Source organism: Dromaius novaehollandiae, chromosome 5, assembly GCF_036370855.1.
Source record: "Dromaius novaehollandiae isolate bDroNov1 chromosome 5, bDroNov1.hap1, whole genome shotgun sequence".
NCBI lineage: Eukaryota > Metazoa > Chordata > Aves > Casuariiformes > Dromaiidae > Dromaius > Dromaius novaehollandiae.
In genome coordinates this window covers 56,500,975-56,519,468 of record NC_088102.1, presented here as the reverse complement: position 1 = coordinate 56,519,468, position 18,494 = coordinate 56,500,975, and the positions used below count along the sequence as shown (strand labels likewise).

The following is an 18,494-nucleotide window of genomic DNA, read 5'->3' as shown; positions in this document are numbered from 1 at the left end:
ACATAACTGAAGAAGGGCTTGCTATCAGAGATGATAGTGAATATGTGAGCAGAAGGCATAATTTGTCTCTTTTCCTTGATGTATGGTTTATCTCTACAGTTTGTCCTTCCTTCTGGAACACCAGAGACAGACCACAGTTAGCTTGGTGCTCTAATGGTGGTAAGAAGTCTTTTGGGTACCTGGCTGGTGCGTGTTCTCACAAACATCAGGTTTAAAACATCTGTCACAGTGGAAATCAGGACAGAGTTATCTTCAGGGAGGGAAAAGCTGGGTTTTGTTTGTTTGTTTTAGCATGTTTCCTATCATATTAGTATACATGGTCTTCTAGGTTCCTCTGTGCATTTTCACCACAATGATTTTTTGATGCAAGGTCTTCTGCAAAATAAAGATGCTGTTATCTCCTTTGATCTCTTCTTATGGCATATTGTAATTTGTAAAGCTTGGAGTCTTTTGCACAAGATATCTTAATTCTGATATGGCTTACTGAGGGAATATAAGAGGGACTGCATTTCCTATGATCCTCTCTTTAGGTCTGTGATTTTTCTTCTTGTCTATGCTGGTTTTATTCTATGTAGAATTATAACAGATGTAAATTATAAATGAACTCAGGCTTGAGGTTTCAGTCCACAAATGTAATTAGTAGATATGACCGCTTTTTTCAGGTTAGGGTTTATGTGACCCGAAATGGTATGTTACCACATTGTGACCCATTTCAAATGCAATTTTCATAAATGGCAAGCATGAGATTCTGTTATATTTAATTTTACCAAATCAATTCACTACACTTTGTCATAAAGAAAAAAAAATGCAACTTTTCAGCAAGATCTATTTAAAACCAGTACGTTTTATTGCACTGACCTACATTTAATCCCACTCTTTGCCATATTTCAAAAATCTGGTAAAAGAGAAGTAAAGATGATACAAAACAGGTATAGAGATATGTGAATTTGAATGCTTTTTGAGGCTTAATGAAAATGAATGATAACAAATGCATAGCTATATTAAGGTTTACTAAATTACATTTGCTAAAATCTAAATCATGTGTGTTTATTCATAGGTAGCCTTTGTTAGTGAAGGCAGTGATACTGAATAGATTTTCAGCCCGTGTAAACTAGGCTCCCCAGACTGTGGAACTACTCTCTTTAATGGTACTTAAAGATCAATTCCATTTGCTAGAATGGGATTTCACAGGTGAGTAGTATCTGCCTGTGCAAGAAAAGGTTGCTGAACTGGGCTAGCAAGTTAAGAAAGTGAGAGAATTTGAAATAAACTATTGGATGGTACATTTGGTGGTAGTCTTAAAAGAGGAATCAAGGACTGAATGAGACCTGGAGATTTAGAGATCCTTTGCTCTCAAGGAACTGGTAGTATGGGTAGAACTCAGAGTAAACAGACAGACTGCTCAAGCAGAAGAGGAAAGATTTTCTTTATAGAGATAATGGAAAAAATTTCACTATTACAGGTCGTAAAGTTGCTCAGAGGCTAAAGAGTGACAGGGGAAGTTTATGGTAACTTTAAATATTTCAGAAGGTTAAACAATGAGAGGAGCTAACAAAAACAAACGTGAAGATTAATAGGTGGCATAGAAAGCATTATAACCCCATTAACAGTAAATCTGTTGTAGCACTGCTGGGACAGAGTATTTCCAAGTTATATCAAATGATGACTGAGTCTGAGTGATGTGTTCTAAAGCATTGTAAACGAACAGGGGTAAACTAATAGAGGTAGGCAGTAGATTTTTAAAACATCACTGTAGATGTTCTGCCAACAACTTACGACACGTAACCTAATTTTTTTTACATTTGAGCTATTTAATTTAGCAGAGAATGTTACCAGTTTGCCACTGTATTGACCAAAGAATGATAATTTTTTCAAGTAGAACTGCACAAACATTTCTAATTAATTTTCACAGCATAAATAATTATAAATCTGTACCCCATATAACATCTAACCTTCTCTACTGACTGCCATCCTGCTGGGATTCTTCTAGTAACAACAAAAAGTGACAGGAATACTCAGTAAACATGCACACGGACTAAACAGACAGATACTGTTTTATTGATGCATCCTACCTACTCCTGTCACTTTAGCATAGAATGGCATGTCTAAATCATCAGAATTTCTACCCACATATAAGATGAGCTGTGACTCAAATCTGAGAGTTGATTTCTAAGTTCTCTGTGAATAACATGATGGGATCAGCTGTCTACCTGGAGCAGTGTAGTATATATATCTATCAGCAGAATTTCCCACTTGCGGAACGGGGTTTCGATGAAGCTACCATAAATTACTATCTTTGTATATAATTGTCAGCTGACACAACCCATCTGCAGTTTTCGAGCTAAAAAATTAGTTCACATATATAGCATGTTTGGTGTTGATTCCAGTTAGTGACAGAGAGGAGATGTTAGTATTCGAGGTATCTACAAGCTAGCCTTGCTAGTCTTTTATTAGAATGCTTACTTCCTGGTGAAGTGTGTCCTACATGATTAGTTTTCATATGAATGCTACTTTATAATGTAGGTTCTGACATTCCAGCTGAATGTATTACATTACATCATGACTATTACACATACTATTAGTCATAGACATAAACTATTAGACTAATATTATTGCTAATACTATTAGAATAATATACTATTAGACATAGACAACATGGCCACTATCTAATTCATAGTAACTAGTACTGCATTTTTATAGACCAGTAGACAATTCGTAATGCTGTATTTATAGGCCATCTTTATCTGCACTTATTGCACAGATCAGTTGTCTGAATGCCGTCCCTTAGATGTTTTTATTGCAAAATAATTAGAAGCTGATATGACTTATCTGATACTGTTTCCTCTGACAAATAATTGGAACTTTCTGGATGAGAACTGAGCTTCATTTTCACTTACAATCTGTTCAGCAGCTTTGCCTTGGAAAACAACGGCCTTTAGCTTTCACATCTGCACTAACCTAAATTAACTCACATGAGTATTTCATATGATCATACTGGACTTTTACTACTCCAGCGTATGCCTTATGTAAATTTTAATTTGAATTTCACTTTTTCTAGACCTCTGGGATGACTATTTCACAATGTTTTCTTCCACATTAGGCTCTCTACCTGCCATTAAGAACAGAATAAAATCACAAAGGCACACTGAGTTTCAAATAGTTATCATGACTGTTTATAATGCCTCAGATACAGATACACAGTACTGTTTTGATGGGGTTCATTTATTCTAGAAAGAGAAGGCTCCAGTGCTACTTAAAGGGCTCCCGTTTACTATTTAAATCATAACTTTGCAACTTCTAGTTGTTATGTCACCTTTGTCATCTGTATCACCGAATAATTTCATTACCATTCGTGCAGAAACACTGTGAGAAGCATGGTATAGGGAATGAGTCTCATTTTCTTTGAAAGGAATGTGAAGGAGTTTTTATTTAAGCTGTAACAACCATAATGGAACAAGACATAATGACCAGCAAGATGAGTTGATAGCACCAGTATGTTTGGCCACTAGTGCTATTGTAAACTAAATGCTGAGAGGAGTTACAGGGCGTAGTATAATTTTGTGATGCTCTTTAGGAGTTTATACTCTGTAAATTATGCAAGCAAGTTTAATCATTTATCAGCCTTTTAATCAAGTTATAATTTAATAACAAGGGAGCTAAGATTGTGAATTCTCATTGTGGGGAGGTTAGTTAAAGGATTCTTGCAATTGAATCTCAGCCTAAGTTTTTCTTAGTTACAAAAATTGACTGTAGTGTGGGCTACCCCCAAAGGAATGGCTGCTGAGTACAGTGCTGACATGCACTACTGTAGCTTCCATGCTAACAGGAGATAAAAAAAAGCACTTTCTGGCAGACACATGGGAGTCATCAGTTCCACTTGCCACTATGTCATGCAAACAGTGTCTCCCATTTGCCATGATCCTGTATTGCATGATGCTCAATGATTGTGCTACCTGTCATGTCATGACAACTGAAAAGATAATAGTTGTTGCCAGTATAGCCTCAGCATTAGGATATGCCACTGTAAAATCAGATCAATCCAATTCAGTATTAGCTCAAAGGAGCAGTCTGACAGTTTCCTCAGAAATAACATTTGAGCGTGAGTTTGAAGCTTAGTGAAAAAGGAGTTTGTCTTAGAAAAAAGTATAATAATTTTCAGAAGTGTCATGACTTACTGGAACTATAACCACTGTGTTTCATTTCAGCCCCTACATAGCCCCTACACAATGGCTAGTATCAACTCAAGTACAGGCTTCTCTCCTTAGGACTCAGATTTATCCTTTGACAAATATCCTAAACTGCACTAGAACAGCTGAAGTTTTGCAGTCACACCTGTAAGACACAGTACTTTCTCTGTCCCTCTGCAATTTCCTCTAATCACCCTTGCCACAATTTCAGAGGAGAATAAGGCATCCATTGTTTCTCTCACCAGAAGGGCTGGTCAAAAAATTGAATTTTTATCAACATTTCAAAGTGTCTCTTGTCTGTAACTGGGAGAAGAAGTCAGAATGTTGGGATCCTGGGGAAATAAAATACTTTCATAGTGACTTGTTGAGATATATATTTTGTGCTTCTCAGAAGTATGTTCCTTTGGAATTGTCTGTAATATTTACACTATACTGTTCTTCACATGGTTTGCTTATTAGTGCTATGTAGAAAGAACATCATTTGGCCTTTTATTTATATTTTTTTCTTTCATATATGATTTCCTACCTGTTACATGGTTACAATTAAACATGATTATAATAAGGCAATCCTTGGTCCTTCCTTGGTTTTCTCTGCCCTTTGCACATTTATGGATTTTGATCTTTTAATATCTGTCTTTACAGTTGTTATAAGATATTGGTAAGGTTTTTTGTCACTTATGGGGTAAATTGGTTTGTTGAGCATATGTTCAGTGGATCTTTGTGAATGTAATGTTGAATGTGTTGCTGTCTGTGATTAATGGAAACTGGATCAATGATACATGTACTCCTTTTCCCTTCTTTTTCTAAACTACACTTCAACTAAATAATGCAAAGAGTAAAAGTCAGCAAACTCAGTTTCCACTTGTCATATCGATCTCTGCAGAGATAGTTTGAAGAAGTAGATACGCTTTGCAGTTCCCCTAAATGTCCAGTTTTTATTAGATTAATACAGGGAGTTAATTCTAGTGTCTTTGAGAATGTGGAGAATGAGTAAAGGATCTGTCAGCTAAGCCAACCAGACTAATCTCAGATGGCTAGTTGAACAAATAGAGACAGATAACGAAGATATACAAAAGATAAATTATAAAAGGTCTTGTAGAAACTTTGCAGGGCAGAGAAAGATTATGCCGTCTCTTCTGTGCAGGTGCAGTACACAGCCTAGAAAAAAACACTGATGATAAATCATCTGTGCTTTAAGGATAGTTTCAGAAAATAGTGATTGCATTTGCCTTGACGAAAATGGAGAAAAGAGTGCCTGATCCTACTGCTGTGTAGGACTCAAAATGCAAACTATATGATTATTTCTGCCATTTATTTCATTTGATTTCCTCAGGCTTATCAGTGTTATTTCAGTCTTCCAGCCATGTGCTTCAGTGTACAAGTTATTAAGAGTCCAGCCTTGGATGAGCACTTTAATTATAAAACCACATACACATTCAGAATAGTAAAAAATAGGAATAGAAATAGATCTACTATTCAAACAGGGAAATTGTTGTTTTCTGATCTCTTCTAAGATGTTTTATTTTGGGCATTTAAAAATAACAGTGATTATTTCATTTACATGCAATTGCTATCCTATTTACTGCCTTCATTAATTAAACATAATTCATGGTGGTTATGAAAGGCTGTGACTGCCCTCATATCAAGGCCTGAAATTGGGGGAAATATTTGCTGTCATTAGAAAGGGTAATTCAGTGAAGATGTAAAGATAAAAAAGAAATAAAAAAGAACAAAGAATGCCTTTTCCTGAAGTGTCATGCAATTAAAAAGGACACAGAAACCTTTGATGTGAATTTGCGTCTTACCAAAACAAAAATATGTGAAAGAATGTTTAGCGCTTTATTATGTGAAAATAATTCATTTTTTGACAATATTAATATTACAGCATTCCTACTATGGGATTTTTCATCCTTGTTCCTAGATGTCAAACTTCAAAATCTTTTATTATGATCCAAATTTGTTTTTATGAGCAAAACTGTTTGTATTTTCCTCGTGACTTCTTCCTTTACTTGAAGGAGAAATAGTAGTTGCATTGACAAGTTTATGTCCAGGGCATTCTAGAAGTTCACTCAATAGTAATCATGTCTTCTGCTGTCACCTTCTGTCTTGACATTTACTTTACATGGAGTTGAATCTTATCACAGAAAAAAATGATTTTATAAATGCTCACTAAAGAATATGAGTAAGAAACTTACTCTGCTACCTTTACTTTGTTGGCTGGGGTCTCAATCTGTCATCGGTTCTCTGGACCTCAGTGACTTGGGAACAAATGCTGGGTTATATTCAGTCAAGCTAGTTCATTTTTCTCCTCCTCGTATTTCCTTTATTGTGAGTGCTATATGAAATTGTAAGTGGCTGGTACATCATCTGCTTAGAGTATTTCCTATGAGGTTGGACAGATTTTTCTCAGTATTTAGTTTTGCTGTGCATGTTCATCTTTCTTTGTCTGTTGTTTCTCCTATGGAATAAGCACCATCTTTGCTGTTATACAGCACATAATGGTTTGTATTTGAGTGATGCGGGACACACTGCTATCATATTAATTTAGCTGTGTTTAATTGGAATAAGCATAATTAAGAGTTAATTTCACAAAGGAATAGCTGTATATTTCCATAAACAAAGTAATAGAAAATGGTAGTGGAACAACAATTTTAGAAACAGTACCTGTACTGTCCAAGTAACAACCAACCTTTGAGGATTGACTATGTATCTCTGCTATTTGCTTTAGTCAGGATGTATTAGTGAGCTCTCTAGTGTTAAGGGCTTACCTCTGACAACCCAAAATCTTTGTGGATACTTTTATCACTTAGCTCGAATACAATCCCGATTGACTTAATGTTAAGTAGAAAGGTACTCATAGGCCAGACTACCAGAATACATGTTAACCATTGCACTAGTTTAGCTATATTAGCCTAAATTTGCACTATTGTTGCACCCTTCCTATTAGACAAGGCTTTGGATCTGTTGAATATATCCTTAGCCCTTGAAAGGATTCAAGGATAGATTCCTAATGTTGGATATTAAATCCAGCTAAATCTCTTCAGTATAGATACAAAAATGCATTTATTTCATGGAAAGTTTAACGCATTCGGAGTGAACATTACAATGCAGTTCATTACAAAAAACAACCCCCCCCCCCAAAAGACAAATGCTTACTGCAAAATGATATTCATATAAAGCTTCTGATTACAGTAATTTCATTTTTCTGGACGAGAAAACTGGTAGCTGGTACAATGAATATTCCCAGAGTCTTGTTCATCTAGTTTTTCTTGTGAGTAAATATTCCAGAACTGACCTCAGTACATTTGGACTTGCTGAGATTGACCAAATAACAGGGCACATAAAAAGGAAGAGTGAAAAATCTGTAAATGTTAATTCATTTCCTTGTAATTATTGTTGTATTTTATTATTTTTAGCCTAATTTGAGTTCTAGTCATGGATTGTAGTCACCCCAGCAAGAATGACTAATGAAAGTAGAAAATAATGAAGCATCTTCAAAGAGAAGGGAAATGTATTAATCATGAAAATGAGAAAGGGGGAAAAAATAACATGAACAAGATGTAACTTCAAAATCCATCCAGATATAGAAACCTTTGTTTGTTACAGAAACATTTGTTTTATTTCTACCTCCCAGCATACTAGAAGCAACTAGGTATGTGCCAGATAAACCACAGACCTTTGTTTTATATTATAGCCTTTTCACACAGCCATTTATAGCTTGAGAGGTTTTTTTGGGGTAGAGAGAAGGCTGTTTTGTTTTATCCTAGCATATTTTTAGACCCTTGCCTTGAAAGCATATAAATGACTTACAGGCACATCAAACAGCATTTAAGCAGTTCAGTGCCCTGAACCTGTATAGCTGTTCAAAGGCCTAGGCAGAGGCACTGTTAACTGTTTGGTAGAGTGAGCAGACTCTCTCATGATTTAAACTATTAGAACTGTAAGGTAGTTACCTTAACATGGAATACAAGCAAGGGGTATGCCTCCAGAATTTGTTAGATGTTGTTGTAACAGAAACTGCAGTTCTTGTGTTTCAAAATGATCATCTCTTCTTATTTCATATGCTGGGGGGAAAAAAAAATAACCAACACAGTAAGCAGGGTTTTAATGGGATGTTTCCAACTCTTACTGCATATGTAGTTTCTTCATCCCTATCTTTCTTCAAATAAATACAACCATGTGGGGTTAATCCATCAGGTTTAGGTGCACAGGATGATCTAGAAACTGAAAAGAGAGAGAGAATAACATAGGGCCTTTATAGCTCTATTTTATTTCAGTTTTGGTGCTGAAGCAAAAGGGACATAATCTCTCATTGTAAAATGTAGTTTCCTGTAATCTCAAAATACTATCACTTCTTTTAATCCTGAGCATAGCTGTTAGAAGTACAATGAGGATCAGCTCTTTATAGTGTCTTTTAACCTCACTAAGTATGAACAAGCACAAATGATACTTCAGTAAAGAGTTTGTAGTGAGCACTGCTTCTTTCCCTTCTAAGGATTATGTACATAAGTACATGGAAACACCATACAAAATCACTATAGCCCACTGTATTTAGTTTATTGTTCCAGAGCTGATCCAAACCCGTATCAGCTTTGCAACCTCTACTCCACATTTCTTCCATCTTTCACCTACTGATGTATTTTCAGCCCTCCTGTGAAAAGTGGAGCTGTGTCACCTGGAATGGTGAAAACTGCTATTTTAAAGGTTGTTGTTCAGGACACTGTGGAGTGTGGGAGAAGGTATTTGTTCTTTAACAGCCACAAGTAGCTGGGACAAGGTCAGATTTGAACGCTGTCACCCAAAGGCACTGATGAAACACAGATTAAAAGCAATGCAGTAGATCTTTCCCTTTCCCTTACCTCCTTCAACTTTCTGGTCAGGGATACTTTCTGACCTGTCATCTGACAATTTGTTCTCACTCCCTGTACCTTCTTGCAAGCAGGCATGTTAGCTTCAGACAACACAGAGAGAAGTGTACTCTCTACTGAATGTCTAACACTCTGAAACGGGTAATTCCTTTGATATCATCCATGCTAAAGTGGCTCAGTTCAGTCCCACTTAACCATCCTGTGATGACTGCAGGCAGAAATCAAGTGTGAGAATTAATGTCCTCTTTAAGACTAGTTTAAAAATCAGTTTTGAAGGCAGAGGTTTTGTTCTTTTCTTCGTAATTAAGACTTCAGACATATTATTTGGTTCTACTGTTACAGCATGAGGTTCCTAAATATTTTTGTAAAATGGTGGCCAGAGAAATTGCTTTGCTGTAGAATTTCTGTATCAGAAGTAGAAGCTGAAGTCTATCATTGTCAAGTACAGGCCTATTCCATAACGGCAAAAGCATTTTTCCTACTCATGTCCCGTAAATAATATAAAAATAACATAGGGACCCCCAGAGCGTTGGCCCAAAAAGTATTTCTTCACTGTAAGGCCTCTACACTTTATCATGTGTAAGCTAACATACCACTGTGCACAGGTCAAAAAGATGGCTTCTCTGTGCAGATGCATGCCCTGTAGTTTGGAAGGATATGACATTTTTTATTTAGCATGGACAACTGCCCATGTTAATACTTGTCAAGAAACTGAACTGTTTTTTGGTAACAATTAACTACAAGAAGTCTTCCAAATTTAAAATATTGTGAATTCAACATTTTGTGTGAAGTGATTTCTCCTTTCATTTAAAAATGCACATTAATTTGGCAAGGTGTTTATGTGTTTTCCTGTTGTGATTATTCTTTCTTCTCTCAGTCAGCCACTTACCTGATCATTTTGCAGCACTTACTTCTTTTCAAGACTGAAATTCATAATTCAGATACAGTTCTTAGTGTAAAGAAAGCTCTCTACCATCTATTGTTTATTCACAGCCTGCTTTGAGAAGTAGTCGTAAATGTTTTTCTATAATTTGTTAGAGAAAATATGTTCAACTTCTGCCTTCCTCTGGCAGTTCTAGGCATAGCAGTGAAAAAAGAGCGTGAAGTGAAACTGCAGTATAATGGTACCATATAATCACCCTGTGCTTTTGTAAGTCAGCAACTACTTAATGGTATAACTTAAGTAATTGTGTTTAGGAAAAAGCAACATGAGCATATCTTTTCAGCCTGAAAAATAAAATTTGACCCTTCTAAGTCATTGGTGCACAGTTCTGGAAACAGAGTCGGTTTGATCTGACAGCTCTTACTGATCCAAAGACTCCTGCTGTGATTTACTAGGCCATGTACAAAAGGTAATACTTGCAATATGAGGACTTAATTGTTAATTTTTCTGTTCCAGAGCTTCATTTCCACTCACTTTCCAGACAAGATATGACCTGTTATCTCAATGGACAGGTAAATGTATAGGAAGTTTTTTCATATACCTTGAAATGGAAAGGAGACAAATTATCAGTTTTGTAGTTTTTGAAAATTTGCTTGTTGATCATTGAAAGCCCCTAACCTGTGATTCACACTGTCAGTGTCCTGCAGAAGGCTCCAAATAGCCAAAGCTGTAGCATTTCTATACTTACATAAAAATAGCATGGTCATAATTTTGTTTTTTTAGATACAATTCTTAATTAAGTGTTCACCTGACTATTTTTTCTCAGTTGCATTTTGTGTAGTGTACAAATAGGAAGTCAAAACAAAAAGTAGAAAAGACTGGAGAGATGTCTCAAGGTAGAAGAAGAATTACAGATGTCATTACTGTCATGCCATAAGTTCAAAGGCAACTTCATGGCCCTGGAAAAATCCTCTTTCCTTTGTCTGTGCCCTCTACATTCCTCTCCCCCAGCCTCCCAGTCTTCTCAAAGATAAAAAAGTTGCATAATAGGTGAAAAAGGAAGAATTTTCATGATTTTCTGAAAGGCTGGGATGCAGTTTTGGTTGTCCAGAATAGTGTTCAGTGGGCTGTTGTTCTGCCCTAGCGTGACATCAGCTTGCTTTCTTTATGCAGTGGTGAATATATTTACATGGCATGTTAAGCTGGGAAGGAAGCAGGGCTCAAATTCTAACTGTCATTCTGTGTAAAACACAGCTCAAAACCCTAATTCCTGAAAAAAACAAGTAGGGAACTGAAAATACTGAGAGCGCCTCTTTCTGCTCTCTCACAGCCTGACGCCAGGTGTCTTCTGATGTAGTGTTGCCCATGTTGCAGAGCTAATGAATCAGGATTTGGTGGGCCATCCTATGCAGTATTTGACTTGACTCATCCCTCAGAGGAATTGGGGCAAAAATTGGCCTATTGCAGTAGCACCATAAATGGTTCTGACAGAGTTCAGAAACCCATGAGGAGTAAGGGCTGTGATAGTTTCATTGATATTTTCAGTTTATGCTATTTGAAAGGCAAGTATTTGAAGAATGGTCTCCAAGACCTTGATCACAAGTTTGCCATTGGCAGACTTTCCCAGTCCAAAGAGGGTAGCCACTGCCCGGTAGGAGCTGGGGGACATGAAACACTGTAATGGGTCTCATATAAAGTAATAGCCATGCTCTTGGACTCAGCTATGGGCTCTAAAATGTCATGAGGATAGCAGAGTTATGGCTAAGGTTCAGCTTCAGCTCATGAACTCAAAAGTACCTTTCTGTACCTGAAAACAGGTCCAAGAGACTGGATGTCAGTTCATGACAGGGTTCCTCCCAAAATAGCCAGTGCAATCAGGGATAATATCCAGGGGATAAAATTCTTATTCCCTCTCCACCCTACCCCAGTCATTAGCTTATGTGGAGCATTGTGCAAAACCCAGACTGGGGAGATGAGTTAGGGAGCAGGCACCATGGTATCACTCAGAAATGCCATGAACAGCAAAAAAATAAGGCTTCCACATGTGAGGCCTTATATGGGCTGTGGTGGTGAGATCACTGACATTCTGCTGTCATCCGTGAGAGGCAGATGAAAGGACAGCCTGGCACTTCCTGGAGGCGCCTGCAGCCTGGAAACCTAAGGTTTGCAGACTTCTGAAAACTTTGAGCCATACGTATTGCCAGAAGTTTGGGATACCTGAGTAAGTCTGGTCTGAAATAACGTCCCTGTCCCTCCATTCTGCAAATAAAGGAGGTATAAGGAGTCTTATCAACAATGCTCTTCCATTGCATCTGTCCACTTTATCGCGCTGCACTATTTACAAGGGTAGTCAGAGTTGAACAATCCCAGTTCCCTTTTGATGTACAGATGGTGGATCTCTGTCAGTGTATCACATTGCTTACATAGGCTTCATTTCACTACAACACAGTAAATAAATCCTAGTGCTCCAATAATTCTGATTTTTGCAGAATATAGATAGCTGTGTCCTTTTTACCTCCATTTCCATCCACAGTGCTGAACATAAAAAGGGACTCTGTGGTTACTGCTGCATCAGTGCCTAGGTGCTTCGTGACACCTAAAAGTGAAAAGGATTTTGCTCATTACATTGCATCTCACTTGTTACCAAACTGATTTAAATGATTTTGTATCTAATGAAGTATAAGACAAATTAAATCAGCAGTAGTTCTCTGTGGTCCCAGGTGCCCAAGATAGGCCAGTAGCCTCACCAGGAGAGAACTTCAAAACATTTTTCACCCCCTCATGCTTGCAGTAACTGTTAAAAGTTTATGATTTTGTTGAATGTCACTAAGAAATAGAAAGTGATGAACAAAATGAAGCATTTTTAGTCACTTATTCACACAGAGATCAATCAGTGTTGGGACATAACTGTTGCACTGCTTACTGTAATGCATATCAAGATCAGGAAAAGCTAACCAGGCTCAGTGTATCAGATAAACAGAACCAAATCCATCATTTTTAAAGGTTTCTCATGCATTTTCATCTTCTCCTTCTCTCTCCCTGAGGCATCCCATTTAACCTTTTTATTGGAAACAGTAACTCTTCCCGTGCTTCCCTTACAGCCAGAATATTTCTTTCCACAGATAACTGTTTTTCCAGAACTGTTATTTCCTGCTGTATACAAGTTTTTGGAGACTTTGAAATTCTGTTCTTCCTCAGATACTGTTTCCACTGATTTCAACTCAAAGGTGAAATACAAATATTCAAATTAAGAGTGGAGGTGTGAAGTATTTATGGCCTTTTCACAATCTTCTTGAAAGAAAGGGCACTGTTGTTTTTTTCAGTTTGTAACAGTACTTTTAGCCTCAAAATAGCACTGAAATGAGTGAGCTGATGATTTGTAATTCCAGTGACCAAATGGAAATGTGATAGCCAGAATCCAGAAGGCTGAGCTGAGGGCTAAATAAAATACAGCTAGACCTAAAATGTTTTCTTCCAAATGCTTTATTTATTTAATGCAGTATTCAGTTCATCAGTAACAGTTTATCAATACATATCCATCTCTAAAAGAAATCTTTCTTACCAACACATTTATCTTCTACCCAGACCTGCCTTTGGTCTCATCATGAAATTCAGTAACCGGTGAATATGACTGCAGCCACTCAAAGCAGAACCCTCTTCTTTCTGCCATCCATACTAAATGTGTCTGGATCTAGCCCTGAATTCTCCCAACTGTACAGTTCTTCAGTTTTTAGCCCAAAGGCACAGCTAAGAGGTAAGACGTGAATTCTACGATCTATTTGCAAAATTTTGTAATGATTGAAAAGCTGTCTGGCATTACTTATTGCTCATTCACATTTTAACCTTTCACTTGAAAGCTGACCTTTTTGACACTATCTGTCAATATTTCAGGTAAATATTGTACAGTTCTTCAGTTTTTAGTGACTGCACTAAATATCATGTGCAGTGTAATTCCTTTTTTCTTTCAAAGAAGGAAATTTCATATTTTAAATTGTGTTTTTTTCTGTTCTAAGTTACTTTTTAAGTGTAAGGGTTTTTTTAAAGTATGACTTGCATTTGGGGTGGAAGTTGTAGAGCTTATAATGGTTTCATGCACAGCTCTCAGAACTAACCTTCTAAAACAGGCCTGTATCCAAACTGAAAGTAGTTTTTACTCTGTGGTACACAATGCTATAATGTTTGAAGTTCTGTGCTGCGACGTGGTACCCAGCATTTTTCCCATTCAGATTAAATTCTTACTTTCATCACATACAATTTAAATTCATCAGATTCAATATCTGATGAAGTTTATTCCAACATAGTGCAAAGAAATTAAAAGCAAGTGTTCCTGTTAGCAAATGGAGAGCTCATTTACCTTTCCAGTGCCAACCTCTTTGAAGACAAACAGGAGATGCTGATAAAAGAAAGTAAGTTTTCCCTCAATATTAAATAGCATGTACATTAAAATATATTTATTTCAGCAAGAGATCATAATATAGTATTACTACAGACATGATCAATAGAAATGGAATTTTCATATATTCTTAGAAACATAGCTTTGGTAAAATGATTTTTGATTGGCTATTTTATGAGAAAATGGATTTTAAAATGCTAAATTAAACAAAAACTAGAAACTCCCATATTCTAACCATCTCTAGATACTGGAACTGTGTAGATTACATTTTCATTGATCAGACTGTTAATGTAGTTTAATTTCACACAGGTTTCAGAATCTGAAGATTTGTCCACGTGGGATGGCTCATTCCTCTGTGGGTCTTTGTGCTTTAGATATTCTACAGTAATTAATGTCTGCACAGCCAGCTGTTCCCTGCTTCTGTCTGAACAACTACATATTACTGGCAGGAATATATTTTTGGAATGAGTACTCAGCATAGAATTCATTCCAGGGTACTTAAAAAAAAAAAAAAAAAAAAAAAAAAAAAAAAAAAGGCTGCTGAAATCCCAGAGACGCTAATAATTTTCCTTAAGAACCTGTAGAGGTTTATGAGGGATTAGTAAGCTGGAGAAGTTCATTCAAAAACTGTACTTCAATTTTTCAGTCACAAAGTGGAAACAAAAGACCCCAGAGGATTCTGTGTGATGATGTTGTTTGGTGCTCTCCAATATTGACATTAATGATCTAGGTTGTGTGTGGAATATGCGTGGGGAACAACTGTAGAAAAGCCTGTTGGAAAAGCATCTGGATGAGAGCTACTATAAACCTTAATGTAACTACTTCACTGCTATCTTAGAGACTAAGGATAGGTCATAGTTTGGCAAGGTGCCAGTCTCAGGAAATTGTCACATTTAGGTGTCAGGGAACAACCCTATGAACTCCTGCTGTTTTGTGTCCTTGTAACTGATTAGTCTCTCCTGGATTGCCCAAGTTTGTCTCTTCTAAACAGCTTATTTTGCATTTCTCCTCTTTGCACTGGGAGAACGGTGGTCATAAAGCATTGTTAAACAAATGTCTTCACACTTTATTTTAAGAGAAACACTTGCTATGTAGCATGATAGGGAGAGAGCTGGAAGTAGGCAAGGGGTCTGAAAAAAACAAAAAGATTTTTCTGCAAAACCTTTTAGAAATCTTCTAAGAAAATTGAAAAAGTCTGTTAGCAAGTAATGAGGATGAAGCATTAACAGGTACAGGCATAGGTATGAATATGTATAGATCCTGATATAAAATTTCAGATCTTATATCCTAAATTCTGATGCTGATGAGATTGGTACATATAGTAATATAAAATCACATTATATATAAAAATGTTTTAGGGGGAACTCTTGCTCTAAAGCCATACTGTTACTTAGTCAGATAATACTGATCTTTGCAAACATTAATTCACCAAAAAGAAAAAGAAAACACCGCTCTGTGAAGCCTTATCATTCCACTTTTAAATCTTTGCTTGAATTCCAAAACTCTTGAAATTTTCTGATGCAGCCCATAACAATATTTGCAATTATGGTTTAGATGGCCACTAAATTAAAAGTCTAGAATGTAGACTCTAGAAAAGTCAGAATTAGTCTGAGCTTGCAAATGCTTTACACTATTAAGATCAAACACTCAGCTGATGCAAATTGACATGTATCTACAGATCTTGGGGAATCATGAGTGTAATGAGTGCATGTTAGCTCCATACACTGGCTTTTCTCACCTGAAAATAATGCTTTCCTCTTTTTTTAAGCAGCTGTGTAGTGCTGGAAAAGCTACCAAACCTGTAAAAAGCTAAGTAGCTAAAATCCAAGTGTGCGAACTAATGATATTCTTTATTTTTAGGGTGAATGTTACATAATATTAGTTAAAGTAAACATTAGTGAACCTAAAAATAAGGCTGTTAGTATAATTCAGAAATGGTACAAATTCTCAGCTACAGTTTGGCCCATTATGAGCTTTCAGCATAGAACAGCTAAAAGGATACAGTTGTGTTGTCTAATATAATATTAAAAGGTAGCATGCATCTCTCGGCAACCGTTCTCATTTCTTGGAGAAATACTGTAATTCATACAATTAGCACAAAGTGTAGAAGATGGCATTGGCAAGTTAGTAGTTTTTACCGCGGTGATAGTCTAGTATTCTACATCATTTCATACCTGTATTTCCTTGTATTTTCAAGTTTTAAAATATGGAAGTCATCTTTGCCTGTAGCCCTGAACCTATGCTAAAGCATGTGTATGATCACATTCTATATATGAAGTATGTGGAGCTGATGGTCCTTATTCACTTGGTAACTCTTCTTTGCATGTCCACAAAATTTCCACTGTAGTCCAGCCTTATTTAGTATATTATTTAGTATAAAACATCCAATCTTCATCTATTTACAAAACTATTACTAAGATTTTTGTTTTGTATACTTAAAATAGTGTGATTATTTCATATAAATATTACAGAACTCTTTACAACATCTCATAGTAATAGAAGTTATTGTTATGTCTTTTTTATGGTGAAGTGCCTAGGAATTAATGCCAAAATAGATGTCAAGTAGCTATAGGACACAAATTTCAATAGTCTCAAGGTCTCAATTTTCAAAATACTTAATAAGTGATGTAATATCCTGTATTTAAAGCCCATCTGAATTGAAAAATGATAAACTTGCAATCAGAATCACTTACAGATTGTGGGACAGAGGAGAAGAGGTAGGTGTTTTTTCCCTAACCTTTTAGTATCTGTGTTATGGTATCCTTCCAATATAGGTAAAGTCATCCCAAAACCCTGTTCTTCAGAGCAGTTAATTACTGCGTGTGTGATTTCAGTAAGGAACCCAGATATGAGCATTAACCCTGTATTTTGTAGGTACATTAACTGTTTGTGGTTAGTGTAGGGGTCAAAATAAAATAAACAGCTCAGTGAAGAAAGACTCTTTAAAATAAAGTTCATGGACTGCTGTCAGGTGGAGAAAAAGCACTGGTAATTGGAACAGGTAATAGGCCAGTCAAGTAGAGATCATAGCACCAAACCCTCCAAAGCTACATTAATATACCTGAATATTTCCAAAGCTACAGTATTTCCAGAAAGTGGCAATCTAGATTTTGAAGAAAGCTCATTTCGTGAGCTAAAAGGTTTATTTTCTATGCTGAACTGTCCACCGGTAGTTTTACGATGATCACATCCATGACATTTCTTCTTCTGTGTGACTTAACTGTCATAAAATTTTAGCACTTATAGTAAATTATGTTAATCTGACAGAAGTATCAAAAAATGCCTGTCCTCTTATTTTGAAAGTAGTAATTACATGTGTGTAGTTTATATTATTACTGTGGCGACTTGAACAGTGCTGCAATTAACGGTCTATAATACTTTCCATAGTAAATCTGTTTTTCAGAAATTCATCATTCAGATATAACTCTTTGCTCCACATTCAAATGAGTGTCATTGATTAGAAGCAACTATTTATTGCTCACTAGTCTAGAAGCAGTGAAATCATTTTCATAGTTCCGTCACTCCAAAATAGCAGATTTTGAAATGTTCACTACTGGTTTGTTGATGTTCATTTAAGCAATTATACAAACGATAGCAAAGAATGGCTTGAACTGTGATTTAACTCATGAACTCTAATTTGAAAATAAAGTAAGTTTATAAGCAGTTTTAGCCTCTGCTAGGGTCATTTTCGTGATCCTTAACAAAAATTTATGGATCATGAAAGTAAAGTTTTTAACAGAACACACATAGGTGGCAAAGTCAATTTAAGGTCACATCAGAAACTCTGCACCTGTCATTTCCTTACTTTCACTTGATTTTGTAACCTGCTCATTCTTTTGAACTAGGTTTTTACCTTCTTGTTTCTCCACTTCCCACATATTTTCTGCCCTCTATCAAGTATGCTTGATCTATATTTTCACAGAACTGCCTGTTTCCACCGATTTTTGCTTTTCTGAAGAGTTCACTTATATCTTTTAGTGCAGGACACAGATGCTGCTATATTCTTCCTTTTCCTAGATGAGGTGTTCTAGGGAATGAGGAGTGACAGGCAAGGGCAGATAAATGGTCTTTCTTCCTCATCATGTTGTTCCTCTTTTTTTTTTTGTTGTTGTTATCTATTATCAAAGCAGCATCCATTTTCCGAAGGATGTGATTACTTCTAC

The 18,494-nt window shown here is 36.3% G+C and overlaps 1 protein-coding gene across 1 annotated transcript in view; it reads left to right on the top strand.

Annotated features, from left to right (window-relative positions):
* Positions 1 to 13,159, top strand: part of KCNA4 (potassium voltage-gated channel subfamily A member 4) — a 215,023-nt gene extending 201,864 nt beyond the window's left edge. Inside the window, exons 3-4 of the transcript XR_010389456.1 lie at positions 10,455 to 10,510; positions 13,061 to 13,159. The gene's annotated coding sequence lies outside the window, so the exon portion shown is untranslated. The remainder of the gene's footprint in view (positions 1 to 10,454; positions 10,511 to 13,060) is intronic.
* Positions 13,160 to 18,494: the final 5,335 nt, after the last annotated feature.